Below are 13,193 nucleotides of genomic sequence, written 5' to 3' on the forward strand. Positions count from 1 at the left end.
GCTATGCTCTTCTGCTCTAGACAGAGATCGTGATCTGTGCCGCATTTACAGCTCATTTTATTACTAGTATTCGACTTAAATAGCCTTGGGAATGTCTTGGATACCATGATTCCAGGTAGTGGAATCATATTGCAACCACTGGTAACTCCATCGACCGTGACGGATTCACACAGATTAGCTTTTATAAACTATTTTTTCTGCCACAAACAGCACAAATACCTTTCAGTATTAGTCTGTTGTTTTGGGGTGTTTTCGTTGTCTCGTTTGTATTTTCCGTTTTAAATCTGCACTTGAGGTAACACGTACTGCTATGTTAGATACAATTTGTTTTGCAGCGGTAACAGCTTTATTATCGTTTTCTGCCCTAGATCGTTGGGTAAATTGTAACTTAAATTTGAGAAAATCACCGTTTGTTGTGGACATTTGTTTGATAAACATTACGAAATAATATGCACAAGCTGCAGTGCCAACAGGCTGAAGTTAATTAAATGAGTAATGTTATGTTTGTTAACATCACTTGGGTGAATACCTAACGAAACAAAATAGTTGTCTTTTATATGCCGGCTCCACCGTTAAAAGTCCTCAACATTTATTACACAACTTTGATCAATTGTCGGCGGTTGAGGTGCAAGTTCATCTTTAGAAAATCGTCCGGCAAAATTTCTGACATCTTTCAGTTTATCTGGTATCCCAAAGTCGCTTAACAGCGCATCTCTGGTAGCATCCGGCCCTTTACTCTAATTTGTTTTGTTTTTGATTCCCTCGTCATATCCCAAACAGATATGGAAGTAGACTTCCTGTTATTTCCGCTTGCACCAGACCTATAATTCCTTTTTGTACCCCTCTGCATCTTGCCGTTGTCGGACCGCATTGCGGTCTCATTTTTTAGTTGCTTTACGTTTTGCTGACATTTTTTAAATATTGTTCTTAGGCACAATCGCAGAGTGATTTAACATTAAATATCCCACAGTTTGGTTCTGTCGCAGGATACTACCTTTTTAGCTGCACCAGATATCGCGCCTTCTGCTGCAGCAATACCTAACGTTCCAAGTACTGGCAATAATTTTAGTAGTATTGTCTTAGCCATGGTCGCTAATGCACGATCTAGAAATCCTCCTATTATTTCTTTACTTCGTGACATCGCAGTTGCTTATGCAGTTGACATATTTAGTACAGAAGATTTTGTTTTGTTGTATTTTGTTGAACTGCAGATGAGTTAGAAAAGGTTTTGCTACAGTTGTTCAAGTAAAATACTGATTGTCGTTTGGCAATTTCAGATGCTAGGTTTTTTAATGGTCCTGGCGATAGGTTGTTTTCGTGAGTAATGTAATTCATTTGTTATACATTTTGTGTAATAAAATTAAACATAAACTGTCATTCGTTCCTTTGTCGAATATATTGTAATAAACCTATCAGATACGCATTATACGCAACAGCTGGAACTGCTCCTGTTGGCCACGTTACTTCAAGATCTGATGTCGAGTTGATAGCTCTTTCGGAGGGTTTTGATACGTCAAAGCAAATATCGGATAAAGTGTTCTAAATTCTTCTATGGATATCTTGCTATTTTTGCATAACTTTCATCAGGTACATTTAAGCACAAGACACGATTTTATTAGAATTATCTTTAAAATTGCACTCGATATCTCTTTGTGGATATTGCGAAGAGTTTATTCTAACAAATATTTAGGGGACATCAGCATTATCAAAAACAATTGTTTTACAGTCGACTATTAAGTCGATCTTGTCGTTGAAACACAATAAATATATGTCTTAGTAACTGCTCGCTAGGTGCTGTTGTTATTCTCCACGTTTTATTGACATAAATGTTTAACGCTATATGATAACCTTTGTTCTGCATAAAATGCACCTTTTTGGCATACGAAATAAGCACCGATTCATGTTCGATTGACTTGTCTATCGATAGAACGACTCGTGGCATGCACAAGACACGTCGTGAAACAACAAATTGTACATATACACCACCAACCCGCAGAAGACAGTTGTTGTTATCAACTCGGCCATGTATAAGTGCATGTTTGCTTCCATGAAAATCTTTGATGTGGTCTTGGCAAAAATCAAAATATTGTGCTTAGCGCATGCACCATCGTTATTTGTCTAGAGCACTTGTTAAACATTCTTGCTTAGCATAACATTCGCTGTACGATATATTTCTGATCATTATTAGTCTGTTTACGATCACCAACATGGCAGTTCCATTACCTGCTGCACCGGGTGCAGTAATTCCAAGAATATAATAAGCGACTGTCAGTGAAGCTCTTACAGCAGCTTCATCTGTAGCTGTATCTGGTGCCACAATTCTGAAATAGTCAGCGTTCTCTACAAGAAAATTTCTAACTAAAATTAGATCGGCAGCTGCATCAGCTCCATTTAACATTACACAAAAATAATTAAACTCACTTACGACACAGGCTCCAGTTCGACTATCTTTAAGCCACATCACAATTGTTGCGACAAATCGTGAGTAATCTTCACTAAAAGATACTACGACAAGAATACTACTTGCTACTGCCAAGTGCATTGAAATATCTTCTACTGTCTGATTAGCTAGTTGATATCGTGCGCTATGAACTAAATTCCAAGCGCTATTCACGAGTGTTACTTGAGTACCGGCTGCAGTATCACAAACAGTGGGCGGTAGAGCTTTTATACTTACTCGTACTTCAAGTACTGCCTTGTGCGGCAGCATAAATGTCTTCATCACGTGTATTACACTTTCGTGTGCCCGTCGTGCTAGCATCATTCGAATCTTCATCGAAATAGTCAACATACTCAAATTCTGTTGTTTTTGAGTTATCGAGTTCCTAAACGTGCTTTTGTTCTTGTTATCAATTATCTGACGATTTGTTCACCCGATGGAGACAAAAGTTTTTTTGGTGTCGTTATAATAGCACATGCAGTTTTTGATGTTGGTACTATTTCAAAAATACCTTGATTTTTATATGATGATGTTGGTACAGATCACCCTTTGATCTTATCAGATATATTTAGCTGTACGTTCCGCAAAATCAGCTCCTGTGCAAATGCTTTTGATACATATGTCGCGATTGGTGTTACTTTTGTTTGCTATTCCAATTATATTGTCAACTATTTTAAAGAATACGTGTCCGAAGAATCCATCCTACGATTTTTCTACGATAAATTTGTTTCTATTTGTTATACAAAAATGTCCGATAAAATTATTAACCGACCATAGTAGGTTTTAATCTCGTTGTTGAGATCGATTTGCCGCCCAGATCAATCCGTTAAAGTCATTGTGATAGAAGCTATTTTATTATCCATGTTAACAGAGTAGTATATTATTTCTAGTGGATTTACTTGCATCAACGAGCCAGGTGGAACATCCGGACTAAAGCTGTAGATAGTTTGTTTTCGACTTCCACCTGCCGTATAGGACTAACTGACGATCGAACGGTTTATTATCATCGTATTTACCTCCGTTATATTGACTGGTAGCTCACCATCATACGAAATTGACGCAGCAGCAACCGAACCGTATTGTAGACGGGCAAATCCTAACAACGATCCAATGCTACTTGCCTTGCCGAAGTCGCCAAGCAAATTGGCGTCTTTTTGTGTTATTTTGGCTAACGCGTGTTGTGGTTCGGAGCGAGTTCAAAATTATCTGTTACACTGCCGCTTGACTTTATCAGAGATTTTATTGTTTTATTAAGATCTGTCACGTTATAAGCTCCTTGCGGTATCTTAACCGAAATCCACGCACTTGATTGAAACGAAAAATCATCGGTAATATTGGTTTTTACGTTGGCCATCGCGTACGAGGCAATAAGTAAAGTTGTTGATAGCATTATGTTTAGCGTCATATAAAACTGCCGATATTTAGCGTAGCAAATCGCTGGGCAGTTCATAATATTCGTCTAGTGTTCGGTAACCGTTTGATCTGAAATTATCAAGTATTGCGACAATTTCTTTGTCGATTTCTGTGCTAACAGTTCCAGCTTATTTTGGTGAAATTAGTAACATTAACGGATTGACTATTTCATCTTGGGAGTTTAAGATCTTGACAAAGGAACCGACTCTTGGCGGCTTTTCTGGTATTATTGCTTCTATTTTATATTCTTTAACAATCGTAATTGTCACGTTTGCCTGCCCGCGATTACGTAAGTCAGGAACAAAGGAATGGGTTACCGCAATGAGTATGTCAACCCTGCACTGTTACGGCGATTTTGTTTGTACAAGAACCCTTCGTTAGGTGTTAACACTAGCATATAGATGTTAGAAGCTTTGTTCTAAGAACAAAGGACCCTCAACGCTATTGTAAATCTCCCCGCTTTGACAGATGGCCTGAGGCTAGACTGTTAATCTAAACCGATTGGGGGTAGAATTGATATCCAGTCAGAACTGAAGAAGGGTGGGGCCGTCAATTCGAACCAGAACTTAACAGTCATTTGAACTGATAACGAGTTAGTGATTTGTAAGCCGTCGTACTGGTAAAGCAGAATATACTCACTCCGAGGGAGCCACTCGTGATTTGGTCGAGAGGAAGCAGATTGGTTGAAAACTTAATATTGTTTAATTTGTATAAAATTGTTATTCTTTTGGATTTCACCTTTGTGTTTTTAATAATTTAATTGTCGGTATTGCTGACTGGGGGCTCTCTATCACTAATTTCACTTCCCACAAAAACGAGCCAGGGTGGGAATTCCACAGTAATTCAAATAAATATTGGGAGCACCTCACCCCAACGCATAACAGGGAGTCACATAGAACTTCACAGCAATCAACTTGGTATTCCACGAGTTTTTAATGGTGCGTATCTTATTTTTTTATGATATCAATATACACAGCAGCAGCCATATCTTCTTTGCCATGAAGCGCTTCCATACAATTTTTGGAATTGTAGATATTATCTTGATATTCAGATTCATTAAAATTGTTTATATTTGTTAGTGCTTCAATATATCGATCAATTTTATCATCATCCATATTTCTAATATCTCCTACACTGCAACTTTTTCAGATTGAAAGACATCATTTTCTAGATCCACTATTTCACTATTTAACAAATCATTATTTGCGCCTTGTATTGCTTTTTCAATATAATGTCTTCGAATTTGTTGTTTTGTGATGTCAAGTTCTTGTGGTTTTCACTGCTTTTTATCCCTCTCTATTTTAAATCTTTCTTCTGCTGATCGATCCACCTTGTGAAGTTCTCGTAAAACTTCAGTTTGTCGTGCAGCACGATCTCCAATGTTTATAATAACTTGTTATGTAGCTTTCTTCTGTCCTTCTTCAACATTACCTAGCAAGCCTCTATCAATTAGTTTGTGTGATCTTTTGCTGACAACGCAGAACTATGAGGTTGCTTACCAAGTACAGCTTGGGTAACAGGTCTAAAAAAGTCGTGCGGTTTCTTCTGCTGTTTGCTGTTGTCTTTGGTGTTCTTGCTCGACCTTTTTCCTAACTGCGGCTCTCGTCGCAACAAATCTTTATAAAACTTATATTCGCTTAGCGTGCATTTTTATAGATATATGTTAGACTATTTTCCACAATCCAAAAACGTGTCGATTCTCCATCTGAACATAGAAACAACATATCATCCGTCAATGTAAATAACACACAAACTGTACGTTATTCTCAGCTTGAAAAGGTCTATGATTAAAAGTTATCACTGTTCTCGTTGATTGGTGGAACTACGACTAGTAACATCAATATGTCCGGCAGAAAAATAATAAATTTAGAAACTGATTATCTACCAGCAAATCAAAATATATCTCAAGCCGCAAGTTTTAATAAACTTAATCTAGTTTAACAAACAAAAGTAAATAAAACCGGAGATACATTAAACTGTACACTTGTGTTTACTAACCACGACAAGGTAAATGGACTACCACCAAACTTCACAATAGCTGCAACAGATGCAGTTTCTTACGATCACCTTAACATCGCGTTAACAAATTATTTACCACTTGGTGGTGGAACTATGACTGGATTGTTAAATATGGGCAGAAAACTAATAATCGATCATCATCTTCATAAAATATCACTGACCGACAACACTTGTGTAGCAAACGTATAGTTTGTTAAAGATAACTCCGTGATAAAATCCGGCGACACTATTGGTGGGGAATCTGAATATGGTCTCGTCCGCGAGAACAACATATGTACTGTCAATGGTCATGACCTGACAAATAAGCTATACGTCGACGAATCTAAAACAAGTGCTATTACTGCTGCAAGCGCAGCTGCATATGCTGCTTATCTCCAAAAAATAGGTAGTACAATGACAGGTGCGATTGGCATGGTTGCCAACAAGATAACTTCTGCATATGTACATATTGCTGCATCTGATCCTGACTCAGTTGCTGCAGGTACTGGCAGCACAAAATGAGCTAAACATAGTGTCGGTCACATCCCACATCTCTTAGACGCAACCGATAATCGTTGGGGTTTTATTGCATCTGCATCAAAACAGTATCTGGGAAATAATCCGAATTATGCATTTGCTTTTCAGAGCGCGATATCAGAAGGGCTAGAGTGGACACCTAGCGGAGAAACGTCTAACTTCTGGATCAAAATACAGTGTCCAGCAGCTGTAGCAATATGGAAATTTCAGTTACGAGGTCGATTGAATGTTATTGTCGGACGCATTTACAACTGGAGATTAGGGGGATCTACGGCGATACAATATGAGCTACGTTGTATACGGCAACTGGTGTTTATATTAGTACTTCTGAGAAATATACACTTGATACTGCAGTTACTGTCAACAAATACTCGTATTTCCGGATTTATGTTGTCAACGCTGATAGTCCTTATTCAGGTTTGACTGTGTTTCAAATATATACTTGACAATTTAATGTGGTTGTTATATATAAAGATGACGACAACAGGCCCACCCCATCAAAAGTCGTTGCCAAGGAATTATTATAATTATATTTTTAATCCAAAAACAGATATCACAATAGCTGATGTTGATCAGCTAGACCCAGTATGTGCTGAAGAGGCAAGAGCGGTAAAAATAATTGCTCGAATGAAACAATTAACTTTCGATTCACCCGGTTTAAAAGAGAACAATGACAGCTTTGTTAGAGTAATGGGAATGAGAGGTCCTCAACTAAAATACGCTATCGGAAACTTTGATACAATTAGTAAAAACTGTCGTCCTAGCGATTGTGAGGAACAACGATTAAAAATCGAAAAGTTGATGTCAAATACGTTGCATGAGCATAACAAAGAAAATTCACTGATAATTAGCAGATATTATCAAAGGAAAATCTTATGGCGGTAAGAAACCTAAACAAGGGCGAATCAGAAAAATATACGACAAACTTTACAAACTAGCTGAAGCAAAAAAAAAGTAGACAGGCAAAAAATCGAAAACTAAGAGATACCTTCGCCAAACGTCGTATATTTCGTGAATTTTGGTACGGATTAACCTCAAATCCTAATTATCTAGCAACATCACATCTTAAACTAGTAGATTATCTGACAAACATAAATTATATTCTCTAGCACAAATTGAACTCGCATTAGCAACAATTTCGGATATTAAATCAAGGTTAGGTCGTATTGGGATACAGAAAAAGCTTCGTTTAACCAAGCACTCGACGATATTACTGAAATATCACCAATTGGTGACATTAAAGTTTATGATATTTTGAGAGGAAATCTTTTAGATGAAAAAACAAAAAAGCTTAAAAATAGAAACTATAAACAAGAAGCTGACAAAAATATTAACAGAACCAGGGTACAAAAATATCATATATTGCCAAGTACCTAAACCTATCTCTCAATTAATTATGGTTTGTTAACTTTTGCTACAACCTATGCAATTTTCAGACAGCACCTATCACTTAAAAGTTTAGAATAGAGATTCAAGTTTTGTGATTTCGATTCTCGATAACAATGAAGAATTTTATAGCGACGACGTAAATGATGTAACAGAAATACCGGCAGTATTTATACCGCCATATATATTTACATCAGGTATATCATTATTTGACGCTAGACACAATAAAATATCTTCTGAAGTTTGTGACAAATACAGAGATTGTATTGCTGATAATAGACATCAACTATTTCCGAATACTGCTTGATAATGTTGCCGCTGAAAATACATTTACTCTAGAGATATTTTCATAATGAAAGGCCAAGTGATTGATTTCAACCACGTATCAGAGGTTCTTCCATATATCGAAAAAGAGCTTATGCAATACTACAAGTATTATCACAAAATGGACGGTACATTGTTTTAAAATAATATGTTATATACCAGTTATTCTGACATTTTCAGGTATCGTATCAAGTGAGCAGCAATAAATTCATTTTTGCTGATAATATCTGGCGTTTGTATTACACTAACAGTGATATTACACTAACAGCCGCATGTAAAAAGACTGAACCACGTTTTGAAACCAAGAAAAGCGCTTGTAAAACCGCAACTTGCACTTATTAAACTACTCGATCAAATAGAATCTTATCTCCGCGGAGTGAAAAACGATATGGACGAACTTGTTAGAGAGTTTCGTATTATTAACACTATGCTGACTAACATTTTTTCGCTGAGAGTCAGCAAGGACGAAAAACAGTACCTGAATAAAATATCAAGTTGGCTGTGTTTTAAGTGCAAGGACAGTATCGCTGGCCAAACAAATACGAAATATTATCTAAAGTTTTATGCAAATTGTTAGCAAAAACAAATATAAATTTTGTCTAAAAATATGTATAACGCTTGACCCACTAACCATAACCGAAAGCAATAAAAATGAAACAAAGCAAATAATCGTGAACAATACTCCTCGTACCGTTACATTTACCCATGAAGTATCAGGTGTCTGCTTGTAAGGCGGATTTAACAAACTAAATCTTTCTCTTGTCCGAACCAATGATAGTCAGTATTTCAAGTTGCGTGACGATCTAACAAATATATTATCTGGAAAGTCAATAATTTTCATGATCCGATCAGTCAAGAAAAATGTACACAAATAACTATAGACCTCGACCGATTAAAAATGTACTCAATTTATAGCAAGTACATGTTCATCAAGATTAGGATGAAAGAGTTGTTCGAGAGTAGCAAAAAAAAAGTGGAAAAGTGAAGCTGTATTTGTATCAACAATCTTTCTGATAGCAGCTGTCGATACACTAACGATTAGAGAAGAAGTTTAAAGTTTTATCTAACATTTTTAGTCTGACATTGTATCATAAGCCACAGCAGTAAGGTAAAAGGCGTGTTTCTGGATCAAAGACCCTATTTTTCGCGACAAGTTCATTGTTCACAACAGAGGTTCCCAGTAGATCGATGGGTAGGGGCGTCAGGGATATGGGAACCGTGAAAGTTTGTACTTGTTATGTGAAAAATAGGGTCTTTGAGCCAGAAACCGCCTTTCACTTTGCTACCTATATAATCTGAACTTAAACTTCAGTAAATCGTCTCACAGCCACACGGTTGATTCAGGTTCGAATTTCGGCATAACATTTTTTACCTTGTTTATTGTTTACCAATCTTTTCAATGTGACACGTACTAGATAATAGTAATAAATGTAATTTTGTTGGGGGCGATGGACTTTTGAAGACTCTTTTTGCATGTTATTTGCTAAATCGAACCCACGATACCGGCCTAAACCAACCTCTCTGTGTCTATGGTAAAGACATTTAGCTCCCTTTTTCCCTTTATGATTAAGCCAATAATGTTTAAAAGATGCTGTTGAAAGCAACAACTCAAAAAATAACCCAAACTTTATTACAACGCGAATCCTTTACCTGGCATGACACCATTCTATTTAAAAGGGGATATATTTCTCACTCATGCGACAGAGAAATCTACCTGTTTCGTTACCTGGCTTTTTCTGTCTCAGTCCAGTTATATCAGACCGGTCGTCTCAGTCATGGTGAACTACATTTAACAAGAAAGTTGTAATAAAATCCAATAACAACGACAACAAAAGATATATAACAAAAGGTTTCTCCAATTTTAATAAAACCATAAAAAACATTTTTAGGTAAACACACACCCCCTAACACACACACAAGTCGAGCGTTTTGATAGAGCTTCAGACATACAGACAATACACATCACTAGCCACACTAAACAAAACATTTTCAAGTGCTACTTCAGAAATGTGTTATGTCAAACTGGTTTCTTCTTACTTTGTTGAACACCCACAATGAACCCCAGTTAAATAGAAACCTTTTGTTATATATCTTTTGTTGTCGTTGTTGGATTTTATTACAACTCCATCAGGGACAGCAGAATACATCAAGAGTGATAGCAACACCTGCCATATGTCCAGGACAGTAAATATAAATTTCTAAGAAAGTCATTAATTAGAAATTTCCTGAAGTCACTACACAGTTAGTTAGATATGTATCCTGTAGGCATATTGTACTGCACAGTATCGTATCCTCTGCCTGCCATAGAACGTTTTCCAAATTAGAATTGACGAAAGTTAAAACTTAATCATATAAAATAAATGAATTATATATTGTTAATTTCATATAACATCCATTGATTATATGTGATAATATAGTAATAATATCAAATGATTTTATGTTTCTATTATCTTATGCGTAGAACATTTGTACCTGGGGTCGACAGGTCACCCCATTGCCCTCATTAACATATTCATCTTAATAAGCAGTACAAAGAAAAGCACGTGGCTCGAAACGCTCATTGCGCAATACTTCCAACCTACAAAAATTAAAAACTTTTCTTACTTTTTATGTAGAATCTGAAGACTGGACAAGTTCTAAAGTTTCTTCCTCATGATTAAGAATGTTTGATAGCGTCTACATCATAACATGGGTATCGGGTTGGATACTGCTAAAGGTAATTACTCTGCACATTAGAATGGAGGTTTTGATATGTGCTGTATTTATCTCTTATAGATATTTGAACTGTCTTGTTGTTCTATCGCATGGAAAATATGTCAACACAGGCTTGATAAAACTACAAGAATTCTGATACTACAACTTGTTTAATTTTATTTTATCAATCAGACTAAGAGTTGTTGTAATGTTCCACATAAATCCTAAATCAAAATGGATTATTTGATAAGATGAAGATTACATCGAATTTACCCTGCTTTCCTCGCCTGTTAAGCAAGAGACTTGAGAATTTGCTCCCCAATAAAACTCAGATGTTATACGCGGTTGAAATCATCGTATAAGCGGAATCAAAGTTGAGAAGATCCTGAAAGTTCTGCTAATCAAACTTCGTTTTAATCTTTAATCAAAGTTATAATACAGCTAAAGTTTATGATTTTGAGCTTGAGTTTGAGTTTTTCTTAAAACATTTCAGTCATACGGGGCGAGGAAGTTAGGCAAACAATATCTGCAATCAACTTTTAGCAAACTAATATCCAAGAGTATTTCCTAGTATTTCCAGTTTAAATAGCTGCAAAATTGCATTACAATTTGTTGATAATTCTCATCACATTATTCCAATAGAAATCATTTAACTACTTTTGATACGTTCCTCCAATCCCACAAAATTTCCAGTTTTAAGTGAAACCAAAGAATTCATTTCAACACTAACTCTCAGACTAAATGACGCATGAGCTAAAAAGTGTGTGCTATATTCTCTTCAAGTTCAATACATTAACATGTGGAATGCCTGACTGTTCCACTAAATAAAACTTTTTGAGATACCATTTGTATCAGTATAAATTACTGTGACCCTATCTCTTCTCCATGAGATAACATTCCTTTGTGAACAAAGAAACTTATTTAATCGATAAATAGGTGTTTTTAGACAAGGAAGACAAATAAAATCCACATGACTCAACCCGGTTTTGAATTGTTCAAAGGCTGAGGTCTTGCGTGTGTGTGTGTGTGTGTGTGTGTGTGAGAGAGAGAGAGAGAGAGAGAGAGAGAGAGAGCATGAGTGTTACCACTAAATTGAGGAAAACCATTGCAAAATTATTATATTTTTCCAGGAAGAAGAGGACGAATATTTAATAAGAGAAGTTAGAATCTTATATGCCTCCTCCTAATCAGTCAAAATCTGCCATCAATACTAAACAAAGTTCCAGGTGCATGTTTTAAGGGATTTTACAACGGTAGCTGCATATTGACTTGCAGGTTAGGATTCTTCCTCATACGTAAATCCGGTTTATGTCTGGTCATTTCTTAACGACTTAAACCCTTGTTTCATTTCAAATAGTCAAACATAATAATGTTATTTTAAATATAGAAAACAGTTTATCTATAGACCGAATCAAGGAGAAATACGTGGAAAATATGAAAAATGTGTATATTATCTTTGATATTTTCTTAACACTGGTTTCCCATAGAAACAGTTATGTCAGAAATAAATCAAACCACCTAATATTTATTTTGCACAACATAGTTTCGTTTTGACTTGACATCGTTTTAAAATTTATTAGTTAATTAATTGATTCCAAAAAATCACGTTTCGAATAAGGTATTAGTTTAGTTTGCTATAATTACACCAGTTAACTTTCTGAGCAGTGGTTTTGAAAATGTAAACAGTTATTGCTTCATCGCTTACAGATTCATCTATAAAGAAATCAGCTCTCCACCAACAACCACCCGACCCCCGACCCCTCTCTCTCTCTCTCATTGTGACTATACTAGATATCATGGAGGTCGCAATATGTGAACACTCTGAAATTTTTGATGTACTTTAATAGTGTATCTAAAGCCGTCTTCGTAAACAAGCAACTGCGTCTACAGAACATGCATCATTAAACTTGCATATACCAAGTTATATGTTATACAAAATTCAAGTTACATAAATTCTGGTTTTAAAGCTGTTTAATTTGGAAGACCACGGTTTCAATCACCTGTCATATCCACAATATGCAATCCTTGTCAATTATTCAATGTCTGTGCTTAGATAATACATATATTTAACATTTTTATTTGTCTTAAGACTTACCTTCTTAAGCGCCACAAGATCATCTACCTTGTTTGAAAGAAACGTTATAGCACAGTGGAGGGCATATCTTTGCAATCATATATATGAATGTGCTTATATGAATATGCATGAGTCAGCTGGTCTATATGATGTCGTAAATAAACCATTCAGATATGTACATTGAGTGCCATTTAAGATAGGGCTTTCCACTAGGTCGATTAGTAATACAATATTACACTACCCATTGGTTGAACATTAACAGTACTACAGCGCCTTTGGATACATGCTAACCACGCTTTTGCTGCTTAAGTTTAATAAACATTTCAC

General features: G+C 35.9%; 1 protein-coding gene across 2 annotated transcripts in view; it reads right to left on the bottom strand.

The window, feature by feature from the left end:
- LOC149776346 (uncharacterized) overlaps positions 1–12,981 on the bottom strand; it is a 28,489-nt gene extending 15,508 nt beyond the window's left edge. For both annotated transcript variants that reach the window (XM_089942339.1, XM_089942338.1), the window contains exon 1: positions 12,888–12,981. The gene's annotated coding sequence lies outside the window, so the exon portion shown is untranslated. The remainder of the gene's footprint in view (positions 1–12,887) is intronic.
- Between the last annotated feature and the right edge of the window lie 212 nt (positions 12,982–13,193).

The sequence above is a fragment of the Sinohyriopsis cumingii genome, chromosome 18 (genome assembly GCF_028554795.1).
Source record: "Sinohyriopsis cumingii isolate HCF-2022 chromosome 18, ASM2855479v2, whole genome shotgun sequence".
NCBI lineage: Eukaryota > Metazoa > Mollusca > Bivalvia > Unionida > Unionidae > Sinohyriopsis > Sinohyriopsis cumingii.